The 13,880-nt window shown below is 45.2% G+C and overlaps 1 long non-coding RNA gene across 1 annotated transcript; it reads left to right on the top strand.

The window, feature by feature from the left end:
* The first annotated feature begins 9,221 nt into the window (after positions 1–9,221).
* On the top strand, positions 9,222–13,421 carry LOC147751972 (uncharacterized). The gene is made up of 2 exons (XR_015315400.1): positions 9,222–10,618; positions 10,969–13,421. It is a non-coding gene; the product is annotated as an uncharacterized LOC147751972 (long non-coding RNA).
* The last annotated feature ends 459 nt before the right edge of the window (positions 13,422–13,880 follow it).

Raw genomic sequence — 13,880 nt, 5'->3', positions numbered from 1 at the left:
TACAGCTTTACGCCCCTTAAATGCATCAACAGACGCCTGGCCCTTTTTACCGCTCGTCGAGGCGAATATATATATATATTCTTGCTTTGCCTGTCGTTCCGTAGATCTTGTCAATAATAGCAATAATACACATGTTCATATATACGACTATAGGCATGCTCTTATAGCCTTTGGCTTTGCACGCGCGACTGCTCTTTCTATAGACTCGTAACGGGGGTACCATATGGGAACTCTCGCAGTGCCATCCTTTCAGTGAGTAAAGCTGATACATATACAGACATTCGTATGCACTCATGGGCACGCTACAGGCAACTAAAGGGTGAAAGCGGTTCAAACGGCGAAAAATTTATTCAAATATATTTCGAGGAGAAATCTATAGTAAATAGATGTGTGTGTCTAGGAAGAAAAAGAAAGTAGGTCCTTTAAAAGGACTATCGTTGGCTTTTATCGAGCTGCATAACCCTTTCGCTTTTTTTATTTATTTCGATCGTGCTTTGGATATTGGTTTTACCCCTCACACACAGGCTCGGTCGAGCCCACATCCAAACCCATCTAACCATGGGTTATGTTTGCAGCCTTGCTCCTTAAGTGACTTTCAAGACGGAAAGCTTCAGGCCGAATGATGCGTAGCGGCATTCCTATCGAAGTGCTGAGCTCCGGACGGGCCACTTATTGGGTTCGGTTCAGACAATTTCATTACGATGCCCAAGCGTCCAGTCCCCAGCCGTCGGGTCTGACGGCAGCTAGTCCCTATTTGTGCGGTGAAGTAACAACGTCCTTTATGGTGGAAGGCACAAAGGATTTAAAGGACGATGAAGATGGGGAAAGTAAATGATGAAGAAAGATGCAAGAGGGTGGTTTTTAAATTATTCTCGCCGAATCAGTGCCCTCCCAATGCCCTCACGAGCGACTCGGATATATACAGTTGAGATGTCGGAAGTAAAGGAGCTGATCCTTACTTTTTACCCTGATTAAAGCGTGTAGGACCCGAGGCTTGTTCCATGGTTCAGTCATTTCACTTGTTCAATTGCAGCTATAAAGGGACAGGTAGTAGCAGGCTGCTCGCATGGTCTACGATTCTGAATTATGGGAGGGGGCTTAAAGGGTTAGCAGGTCAAGTCAGGTGGAGTCATTACGAGAGTAGTCATCTAAATATCTAGGCGGCTCTTTAACGTGTCAAGGTGATATCTAAAAATAATAATTGTATTTAATCTGATTTTAGCCATATAATGTGACGCTTCTAGTAAGAGTAATTAACGGCTTCAAATGACAAAGTCTGTTACGAGAATGGCTGCGCCTTCCAACTATGTACATATGTACTGCAACGCAGATCTGTTGTTATCGAGGACAAGCCGATATAGAAAGCTGGAAGCGTGGTGTGAAAACATCATTTGAAAACAGAAAATACATTTTTGGGAAAGTTCTAGCAGTCAAAGTGTTTTAACTTTTTCCGTTAAACGCCTGAAGCAATGCTTTGACGTTGTTAAGCAAAACATTACGGGATTATTCTAGACCTATTGCAGGCAAAGTAAACAACGCTTGCAAAGCCTATTTCGTCAGTGGCACATATGACTGACTGTCCGTCAGTATTGAGCGTATTCATCTTCGAACACCGAATATTTGCCTTGCATATTTGTAAAGATTACGCGAAGGCCAAAAGCAATCGCGAGGAGGCAAAGGTAGTTAAATCGACGTCATGTCCTCCCTGCGTCCGTCGAGTACGACATTCGAATCCGTCAAGTACACATGCTTCAAATAGTCAAATGCTCCGACCGGCGCGAAGTGATGTCATAAATACAGGGCTGGATGGCCTCAATTTTCCGTTAATAAGTAAACGCCTAATAATAAGTGATTTAATACATTTCAGTCCGATAAACCAATAAATAGTGTAAACAATGATTTATATGCGCTACGTTTTATTCCTACGCGCGCATACGTAAAGTGTGACATCTAACAATTTTTCTATACGATTTAAAACGATTTGAAGTTCTCAAGATTTTTAGCGTTTTGGTGGGTATTACCGTGTCGTAGAGTAGCCCTATATGGATAGACTTTAGTTATTATTATATTATGATTTCGTTATAGTCTCTTTTTTTCTCACATTGTTTTGATTCTCGTTATTTTTTCGAAGCATTTTTAAGAGACGTTTTTTAAGCATTGTCATTATAATAGATTTACGAGGTACCCTTAATGTGCATACGTAAAAGTTAGCTAGTCTAACAGCACTATTAATGGTCTTAAAGAGCTTGCATTGGAAACAAAACAGACTGTACAGAGAGCATACGAAACCTAGTCGAGCATATATTTTACATAGCCTTAAATGCATCTTAGATTGAAATCTGCGGAAAACTATTTCATGCATAAAAGGCGTGTAGATGAGTGGCGTTACGGTCGCTATTTCACCCCTGCGTATGTAACGGTTTTCAGGGCATTTTGTAAACTTTTTTTTCTATTTGCTGGCCATATGTGCCCGTGACACTTAGCCAAAGGCTCTGAATCTTTCTCTTAGAATTTTTCTATAATTTTTTATTTCATCTAACTACGCGTGTATCTCCAGATGTCAGGCCGTGTTGACAGGTCATCCATAAAAGGTAGATAACGTTTTACACTGCCGCCCTGTTCAATAAACTAATCACCCTTTTCGTTGAGGTAGTCATCGGGTTGCCGAAAGAGCTCTAAGCAAGCCTCATGCCAACTCGGCAGCTGGAACCGGGCAAATTCACCAGCCCCTGTAACGACGTCGTAGTTTTCTGAGAACCCGAATCCGGCCAGGGAGTGAGGTCCACACAAGCGGTGTCCACCGAGCAACAGCTGGCACGCCCTCAGTTTTCCCCTAACCCTCGTGCCAGGCCGAAGAGGCTCGCTCTTACGCTAGCTGGCGGAGTGCTCAAAGCAGCGGCAGCCACTACCCTCCCAAGTATGTGCTGTGGTATGAAATAGGGAAAATAAGGCCTGAGCGAACGGTCAGTTGATTTAACTGAAAAATATTCATCTCTCTGCACCGCCTGCAATCTAACCCCCATCTTCTTGCATCGGTTCCATAGAAACAGTGGCGATAGCAGAAGCCGCGGTAGCAGCTACGTCGACGGGACACGAGTGAGGGAGATCCACAGATGAGCTTCCTTTGGAACAGCGATGGACAAACTGCCTGGTTGGTTGGACGAATGGTCAGGGGTCGTTCAACCCACTCTTTTTTATCGACTGTGTCGCTCCACTGGTCCTCGTCTCTGTTCATTCCGCTGATACCCCCGGCATTAGCCGCTGAGTGGCGACCGCCGGGCGTTGAGTGAAGAATTCATTGAGACGGGCTGGGCGTTACGTTGTGTTTTGGGGAGAGCGGACACTGATTAATCATTATCGTTAGCAAATGGCAGAGTAAGTGGCGCGGCTCCATAAAGAGAGTGCTGTTTGCGGTGTTTCCACTCTGTCGAAGCTGAGAGAGTTTCGAAAACTTTGAGGAGCTCGCTCGTCTCGATACCACCACAAGCAGTGGCAGTAATAGCAGTTGGAGTAACCAGAAGATGCAGTCATGGCTGGTAAGTGTCGAAAATTGAAAAATTATATGTACCACGGCTTGGCCAGAAAAAAAAGAATGCCTGCTAATCCACCGCAATAGTATAATCGTTGTCAGTTGTTGGCTGGAGGGTTAGCTATTCGGAAGTCTCCAATGTACTAACGTTGGATCTAAATCCATTTCGATTCATCGAAGTGAGGTAGATGCGCATGTGAAATGAAAGTTTTAAAATAGCCTTCTTTCAACAACTTAATGTTCGATGATCAATGTAATAGATTAGCTATTTTTAGGTCGTTTTTATGGAAAAAAGAATCTACGAAATCAGGACACTCTCAAAAGCAAATGATACAAAAACGTTAAACTATAAACACTTCGATCCGTATAATTTAAAATGAGATTTCCCACAAGCGACTCAATCTAGATGGACATGTTAATAAAGGTACTCTAAATAATTATTTATTTAAGCGTCATAGGACGTATAATCTGTGTTAATTTTTTCTCGGTGCAAGTTAGTTCGAAGACGCTAATGCAACCAGGAGCCTGCCTACATCAGTGCCACTACTCGACCATAGATTAACAAACACCTAAGGCCGAAATAGAACGCATGGAGATATTATTTGAGGTCACAAAACACAATACCAACTCTATTGTGATAAATGCTACAATGTGCATATTTTACATGTAGCTATATTAAAAGAACTCTTGGCTTGATTTATACATGTTTTACTCAGTAACCGCCGGGAAGTATTGCGTGAAAACACGCAAATGCCTAAGTTACATGATTTTGATGTGCTACATGTACTTCCTATCACTATAAATAGACCAGCTATATATAGTCGTACATATGGTTTAAAGCAGCTACCCAAGCTAAAATGGCTCTAGTAATAACAATTCATACAACGCTAATTTTGTCCGTTAGCTCTTTAAGATCCAGTTCCCTAGCCCCGATATACTAGTATTTCTTTCACAGTATAGCAGAAAGCTGACGGATAGTTATAATGATCAATGAACGTCAGTCTAAACGTGTCAAAGGTACGTGATGCCTCTAGATGTGTAGGCTCATGAGGTGATCAAACTTTCCTGATTAAGCAAGATTTCATTTCATAATGACTGAACAGGAAGTTTCATAGTTACGGAGGAAATGGACAAATGCTTAGAAAAACAGTAGTAGCTCTGACTGACCCCAGGCGTGACAGAGTTTTCGATTGTGCTTCTCATTGTATCCTCTCGTCTATTTTCGTTGATGCTCGACGTTTATACGTCTCGGAGTTCATGACGGTACGCTTTACATTCTTGTTCCAACCGTCGTAGTCAGCAACGTACTCATCAAGCTGGGCGCGCCGTAAATTGTACGTTTCATGCCAAACCGACATCTCGTGGTGGTAACGATCGGCCTTGAACAATGGGTGAGCGAGATGGAAAAGTTAGAGAGAAAACATTCAACAACGTTATTGGTGGGCCTCGACTTTGGCAAGTCCTGCGATCAAAGCCTCTGGCCACAGCAGGCCAGGTAGTTGGCTCTAGGCGGTTATACAGACCAATGGCCCAAACTCCGATGAAGATTCATGTGCAGTAAGCGATGCTCTCGCACCTGTTAGCCATTGAGGGCTTGAGCCATCGTGGTGACCAGCTCCTCAATTTATTTTGAACACCATATACTCTTCGTCGGCAAGTTTGTCTGGCCCTACATTTGATTCTCGTGCTACTTGAGGGTACAGGAGGCTTAAGCACAGATTCTCATAAGAGTCAACGTGAACAGAAGTGTCAAAGGGAACCTTCGTTCCTCAATCGTATATAGTCCGGCGGGCCTGAATATATTCCCCTTGCCTATATGTATTTGCTTGAAACACCGGGAAACCCAGATGTGGTCCAAGCTACAGGCGCACCATTGGTCGTGTGGAATCGGCCGGCGGTGGATAAAAATGCAAAATTGTTTCCAATATTTCATTTAGCCCAGGCCAGCCTCACACTCTGAACCAGCGTCATCCGCCAGCTTTCTCGTTTCGCCACTCTGTAAGTAAAGAAGCCATAGAGCTAACAGATGTTTTCCATTACCTTTGCTTTCTGTTCCTAGCCAGCGTCGTCTCTCCTTCGTTTCCTGCTACCGCAACCACTGAAGAGATCAGAAAGAGCGACAAGAAAGCAGAATAGCAGCTGCTGGCTGCTTTCTTGATTTCCCTTTTCTGATCCGTCACTCCTATCCTAATTCATTCATTCCAGGATCAAGTGCTCCCTGTCAAAGAAGTCAGCGAGAGTCGGAAAAGCATGTTGTAAAGAAGAAGCAGGGTGCACTGTGCCTGTGTTACTGCCACTGTGATCTCTTTGCCCCACTATGGCCGATGTCGATAGTACGGGATAGCCTCGGGAGCGACGCGTGCTAATACGCCTCCGTTTGGCCATAGCCATGCCTATGGACTTGGCGGCTAGGATGTGGCAATTCGTGTGGCACTCGTTCCACCGCCGTCTCCTAGACTACTACGGTAGCGGCGACAATGGAAGGCAGCAGTGGAGCTATCCAAGGGGCTAAAACAAGCGAGGCAGAAAATTATTTCTCGGTCGCCTACCAACTATGCAATGAGCACAGGATTTCTCTCCAGTGCCTTTCGTAGAACCTGAAAGAGCCTAAGTGGGTTCGACTGGCTTATTTTCAGAGTACCAGATCTGGCATTGGTAGTAGTGGAATTATCCTTGCTTCCCCGACTTCTTCTCACTAGTCTTTGTATGTCCCACGTCTCTCCCCATGGACGAATACGGTCATAAGGCCCGTGAGGCTTGGAAGCCCAACTCTCATGCGACCACCGCACTTATGCTCTGCAGCATCTAGTTTCATTGTAACAGCCGCTCTCGGTGGCGCGGCCTCTGCCATCACCGGCATCGCCTTTTCCTCCCGATCCTCCTTCACCGGAAATTTCGCCACCTTCGCTTATCGCCAGTAGCCTGCTGTCCTGTTTCCAAGAATGGACTTCTTCTTGCTTTCTTACGTTCCGTCTTTCTCTGCGTGTTTGCAAGTCTACGTCAGCTGCGATTTTCCCCATAGAGAGAATCCCCCTGGAACGCTGTCTTAGCTGTCTTCCTTGCCAAACCCCTTTTCAGAAAGAACTTCACTCATCGCCGCTTAGATGGCTCCTATACCCGCTCTCGTTCTAGTTGAAAAGCGTTGGCTTTCTTTGGCTCGTTCTTCCGGTCACTGATGCTTCTCGTAGTTGGGGTATACTGAAGTGTGTGCGGCTGCCTTGAGACCAAAGAATACCACTATTGGTGGTAATGGCGACTTCGTGTCTGTGCATGCTGCTGATCTAGCCGCTGCTGTATTTGCTGTTCGCGCTGCGGAGGAAAAGCTGGAGCCCAATTTAAAGTTTTTGTGAGTGAACGTCGCCAGAACGACGTTCCTGCCGAACAACAGGGAGGAACTGTGGTTGATTTCCAGTTAGAAGCAAATGTTGAGAGGGCAGTGTAGCGCTCTCAAACGAGCCGCCTAGCTATTAGTGCCAGCATGAAAGCAAGAGAATAGCAGAATAAAAGAAAGGAGTTTGTCTTGCGCTCATCCGTCTGTCGTGTTTGCCTTGACTCATACACGGGCGCGTATATCATGTGAAAGAACAAGATGCAAATAAACATTCGACGCAGCAGCTGCAACTACAATCACCGCCTCTGTTAGAACTGGTGATGTCCCACACCTAACTTCATTAGCTGACGACAATGACTTGGATAACTGCTGGTTTTTCATTTGTTTGCGTGCTTCCAAGACTTTTCCGTATATTTTACTGTTGTCTGGGAGAACTCCGGCAATACGAGAATAGCCAGTCCGCGGAGGCTACGTTGTTCCTTCTGCATTTATCTTTTAAAAGACAGAAAAATCGCCGTCGAATAAACGTCACACTGCGTCAACGTCAAATGGCTTGGCATCCAGTCGGTTTCTAGGTCGAACAGTGGAGCGCGACTAACACTGACGCAGATCGTCATTATTCTTCATGCGTACCAAAACAAGATGGTATCTTCCTTTTACTTTATCTCGCCAGTCACGCGCCTCGCGTTACTGCTGTTGATATACAAAGCATCGGAAATGGGTTTTCTTGCACGCAGCGTTCAACCGCTAACATTAGTGGTGTTTACCGTGACGTAGCGACCACGCTTGACTAACGCAAAGGTTGAAGACGCAAGTAGTGGCTGCTCCGTCGTCTGCGTGAACGTATCTCTGAGGGCGTATCAGTGTAGCTAGATTTTATTCTTCATGGGTACGCAAAAATGTTGATGCATGGCAAACACACAGCATCTATGCCATACATGAATTCTACAGTTTTGCTTCTCTCATTGAGCACAGTTTTTAAAGATGAGTCACTACTGGTCGATTATGTGCGTCACATCGGCCAGACGATCAAACCAATGAATGCAACAGCAAAGTTAACAGAGATTGAGAGGCCGCAGAGTGTCTAAAACCTGTGTTCTCAGTGCACCATAACGGATGATGGTTATGTAGAAGAGTTGAGAAGTAATACATCCATCACATAGCTCCGCCGTGCACGTCTAGGCCTGCCAAGGCTGTGAGGACTCGATTAAGGCCGGCAGAGCAAGCGGAGCCCTAATTTAAAATTAAGTTAAGCTACCTCGGGTTCACTTCTCCACATTTCGTTCCCGTCCTTAGTTCTTGACTTGTGGATGTGTGTGTGACTGTGAAACAGAGTCGAACAACAAAGCACAAAGCAAGACGGAGCTAAGCAAAAGGCGAACAAATAAACGTCTTATTGCACCGGCTCGGCAGGCGATTGCGTCGAGGCTTCTAGCAAACTCCTCGCGACTTTCCGACACAGTTACGCTTAGCACCTTTCAGCGTTCTGCGGCGCCAGGCCAATACTTCTACCCTTGTCTTCCCACACATCCTCGATTCTCTGGATTCGCCTGACCTATCTGTTGGCTTGACCTAGGGAGCCAAAACTCTCCTTGTTATCTCACGTCCTTGCCTGCTGCTTTCTCGTTTCTCCCGAGCGCGAATCTGTGGCTTGGCTCCCTTGTTGCACTTACCCAATCGCCGGTGCGAGTTCAGACTATTCGTGAGCCTTAGAATACAGCCAGCTTCTGCAAACTTTTCCAGTAGGTGAAAACAAACGCGGTTCTATCGGTGCCAGGCGATGCTTAAGTGAGTCTGTGAGTCTCTAAAGGGGTAGACAAAATTGGTGTCTCTACCCAACGATTGGAGCAATTTAGCATTTTGCAGTCGGAACATATCAGCCTTTCCTTTATCTTTCGAAAAATATCTGATAACAAAATAGCAACATCTTCATACAACGTTCAACTAGTGAAGATAGCCTTATATTTCAGTGTACAATTAAACAGAACTACAGATACGAGTGCCTAATACAAAATATAAAGCAACACCACACGGAAAAAAGTCTTCTAGCGATCCACATAATGTAGTTAAACTATAGACCGAACATACTACTGTCATCTGAAGCCGACGTGCCTGGGGCTGTGGGTGCTAAAGCTGCTTTCCAGCTAGCAATTGGTGTGACAGCATATGAAGTGGTCTACGTTTGAAACCAGACGTAGACATATTTCGATTCGTGTTGGAAGAAGCTAGCTGCCATATCTTTATATCGATTTGTATTCCACACACTACGCCTCAGATAACATAAGTATAGTCAGAAAACACTGAAAAGCTGGTCATAAAACGTACTAAATAATTCCACACTGCCATCTTTACGACCTCGGCCTGAAATTTTTTTACTGGCATTTTCAGTTCCGGAGCTGACATTGCCAGCACCTTTGGGTCATCCATAGACACGAAGATCTGGCCGTATTTGCCAGGCACTGACAGCAACAAAGTACAAGTAAAGTTCTGTGTAACTGGAAGCGCTTTATCTACGGGTTTAACAACGCAAAAGCTCAGACCGAACATGAATTCCAATGAAGGGAAGAGCAAAAGCCTTTCTATTGAAATTATTATCAAGGGAGCGCTTGGCCGATATGAATCAGAGATAGAAACCACACCTACAGAATCAGCAAACCTGGCAACATCATAGCAGCTTGCTAGCGCTGGCTATAGAAGAGATAGGGCGCTGCTGCTACCAACTTGTCAGTCCTTCCGTTGTCATAGTGTGAGTTCTACCTAACGTTCTCTCCTTGGCCATTTGCCTTGTGCGACTGTCATCATAGCATCGCAAAGGGGTTCCGCTGCGACGGTATTGCTACATACAGCGTGCTACCAAAGTGTCTCCCTTTCCAGTCCAGCGGAGCAGCTGAGGAGACCCATGGATTCTCTCTCATACTCTGCTATAGCCCACTCGCCCCATCGGCATCGTTTGCGCGCGCTGACTTTAACTGCCGTCCATAAAACACTCATGCAGCGTGCGCGGGTTTGTGTTAGGAGCCCTGAAAGCACACCCAACATAGTTTATGCCAGGAGCCAAGCAGGCGCAAGGGCACCCAACCGGCACCAGCGATTCTGTTACTGCTACTACTGCCTCGTCGGACTGCCACTTTAGCCGCTACGCTAGCTGGCTTCCCGTCGGTAATTATCAGCGCTGCCGCTCCAGGAGTTCCTCACTTAATAAAATTTAACCAATTAAAAACTCCAGAGCCCCCAAGCTCCCCGCGTCTTCTATACATAGGGGGAGCACCCGTCCGCAGGCGTCGCTCCTTCTTCTTCCAGCTTGGTCAGAGTCCACACAGTTTACAGTGTTTGGGTAGCCACATCCCGCTCCGTCCGCACTCCTAAACACCCCTAGGAGACGCAAGATTCTAGGGGGTGGCAACTGGCTGGCAGAGATGGCACGGACTGCGAAAACACCCTGTTAAGTTGACGCCTGCTCGAGGCCGTTTTGCCACCTCTTATATAAGACCGAGACGAGTTTGAGCTAGGGAGTAGTGAGAGACAAGTGGGGTTCGCCCAAGGATAGAGCCTATGGAAACCGGGACGGCCGCTACGGAATTACCCTTTTTCACGTTCTTCCGATGTCGCCGGGTGGCCGGGGTGTCTCGCAGCCGCGGCTAAATTGTCCGGAAAGAATGGACACCGCCACTAGCAAACGGGTGGCCAGGTCATCGGTCCTATGCAGCACTGGCAACTTTAAATGAAGCCTGACCGTACAGTAAACTTCGCGATTGCAGGTAGGGCTGAATCAGTCGAGGACGTTCACTTTGTCTCCATCACCCTGTGCATTATATATTTTTCTTTGCTCTTCGCGGAGCTCGCGCCATTGCTTAACGTTGATTACAATGTATATGTGTGTCTCGCTTTCACACGTCGTGATACATTTGTTCGAATAGTGTGAAATAAATTCTAAAAGATACACAACCTAAATAACCGTTGAATTTAGATGTGATCTATACTAGGTGCTAGGTTCAATAGATCGCTGTCCTCCTGGCCAAAAACCACACTTAGAAGATTGCACATTTATTAATCTACATAGTAAATCATCTAACAATTCCGGCCGAATGTTGTGTTTTGCATTTTACAGATACCATTCCGTTTGTCTTTCATGCTCCCTTTCAGCGAGACAATATGATAAGGGTTTTGCTCAGATAACCTTATCCGTACAAAACCGTTCTGTACAATTTAGAACTAGTGATGTATGCGCGAAGCTTGACAGGGCGCACACCTCCTAACTCTTAACAAAAACACCTTAATTGTCATCGCTTTCCGGATACAATTAGAAAACTCAATAATGATTAAATGAGAGTTAACCTACATGTCTAAGTATTCTTAAATTTTAAAAAAAATGCCACATAGCTTAGCTACATTAACTGTTCTCTTTTCTAAGAAACTCTTTTTGTAGTTTCGCTAATTTTCTATACATGTTATGATAAGTCCAAGTCGAAATTTTGCCTTGCAAAGGGTCTCAATTCTTTTCCACTCGCCGTAATGCACTCATACTTTGTCACATAGGGAGTTAAGCCGATGCCTTCTTACGAATGGGTTACAGTATATCTTAGTTTAAGATTTCAGGTACGATAGCTACCTTGACGTAGGCGAGCCTAATATTAGCTTCAAACGCGGACATCCGAGTCAAAGTTTGATGATATCCGTTGCCATGGTTTACCTCGTCAGCCCATAACATCCAGCATCGGTTATCGGTTACTAGCGGTCGTGTCTACGACCCGTGAGTTAATGCGGCACGGCCCTATCGAGAAATTAGGAGTATAATGGGCGTGTGCGAGTTTATAGGGAAGTGTGGACGAATGTCAGGAGGTAACACTTAGAACAAAGCTCCGGCATTGCTGGCAGCATAGGCAGCTCTCTCATTCCCTTCTTCCTGACTTCGGCCGTGTTTTACCACTCTCTTAGCCCCTTGCCCCGCTTCCCGTCGTTTTAGTTAGGAGCTACTGCTGAAGAAGCTCGAGCGAAGTCATTGATTTACAATTTACAGTTCCCATCCTCGATTGATCCTTTCTACTAGTCCCATTTGCCTCACAGCAGGCGCCTACTTCGCCCCAGCGACATGCGCCGAGGTGATAGCGGTGACTATGACTGTAGTAGTAACCACCCGCAGCAATAGCAGCAACCGGAGATCGAAAATGTAGAGGGAATCTATCCTCTTTGGCCTTCATTGGAAAGCTATTGATGCGATTCACTGGCAGCGGCCTGTTCGGACGTCTGCCTTCATCATCGTTGGAGTGGGAGAACGAATTTGCACGACGACTCAAGTTTGCAGTTAGGGAGAGCTGGGAATGCGTCTTCTGGCTCCAGAACACGTGCAACCGAGATGATAGTCATAGTTCTCTGCCACAACAAACAAACAAGAACACAAAAAATGCTTTGTTGGGCTGGGACAATTAATGGTGGGCATACACCTATATGTGACGATATTCCTGTCCTAAAATTTGTTCCCAATTCCGCATCCTTTAACTTTAATGTATACAACTTTACAGAAACAAGTTTCCGTTAAAATACTACCAGATAACTATACTATATTGATTTCTTACAAGCAAGCTATAGTTGGTAGCGAACTCGTGAAGTTGGCTTGCACATGTCACGAGCACTTGGGCTTTTGTAACGTGAGCAGCCTCCGCGTAGAGCAAGACAAGCCAAACGGTAGATGTCGTGGAGGCTACCCATTACTATTTCAGCGCAGGCGGTTCATGGAAGAGCTAAGCGGGCAATGAATTCACAGACTGCCACGTTGCTTTCAAGGATCCATTGGCGCTAGTGTGGGGTTTGCACGCAGCAGCAGCAGCAGCACCAGATATCCTGACATCACAAACTCCCTGGAAAGAGCGGGAAGGATACGGAGGACACGTTGAGGACCAGTCAACCCGACCTCGCGCCTGTCTGTTCCAACCTTCGCCTTGACTCGGTTATCCTAAGGGGCAGGCATGACCGAGTGCTTTTTGATGACCTTGCTCCTGTTGAGAAAAGGAGACTTAAAAACCAGCGCATCGTCAGTCCGTCAAGCTGCTGAAATAAACCAGCCAAAAATTCATCATTGTCAACTCAGAGGAGGTCGACGGGACAACGAAGCGTTCCCGATTCTCGTTTCGAATAAACTATATATTGCATTACGTTAGAAAGGGAAGAAAGGTCCACTGCCAAAGGGGCATTACTTAGTATTGAATATAATAACTTAACTGAAATAGTACAGTTAATCAAGCCGCAATCGCGCCCAGAACTCGATCCCAGTGAACCGACCTGCATACGAATTACGATAAATAATCTATTGAGAAGTATAAGCCTGAAAAGTTCCCTTCAAAGGCTTTAAAATTGGATATACAGCGCGAATACTGAATATGACTAGCATATCTATTTCAACGGTACTTTTGTAGGTCATTTAATGCATTCCAGGTATACCGTTAGGTGCAAACGTATCTCGGGAGCTGTCTATCAAATGAACTTCTAAGAAATGCAACTAAATTTTTCTTCGAAATAAATGTGTTCCTTTTTATTTCGGTGAATAAAAGATCTTTGTTTTTAAAATTCCAGCGGTCAGTTGATTTTTAGCTGAATACCTAGAAGTTACTTAGATGGCCTGTTGTCAAGACGACCTCATCAAAAAAGCTCAACGGATACGTTATCCCCCTTAAAAGTGGGTATTTCAAATAAGATTTATACCATATTATTTGCACAGCCTCAAGGCGCTAAATAATTGTTCTTTTGTTAAGCCGTAGTACTACTGTGCTTTTCTATTCTGACGAAAGGTCAGAGCAGGACAACTGTTTAACGTGCTCACTTTAATGAAAAGCATGAATCAGGTTTTTTCATGTCAAACAGGTCTACCATTACCTTTCCTTTCATTTTGCTGATCGATAAAATATAAAACTAATGAACATAATTACATTTTCACTACCACTCATCTGTACTTCTTTGACGTGGTGCGTTCTGTAACCAAACCTCAAACGCTTGTGCGCTTCCCATGGCGCGAAAATACGCTAGCAT

Source organism: Varroa jacobsoni, unplaced genomic scaffold (assembly GCF_002532875.2).
Source record: "Varroa jacobsoni isolate VJ856 unplaced genomic scaffold, vjacob_1.0 contig00810, whole genome shotgun sequence".
Lineage (NCBI taxonomy): Eukaryota > Metazoa > Arthropoda > Arachnida > Mesostigmata > Varroidae > Varroa > Varroa jacobsoni.
The sequence above is the reverse complement of the archived record's forward strand: the minus strand, read 5'-3'. Positions and strand labels throughout refer to the sequence as shown.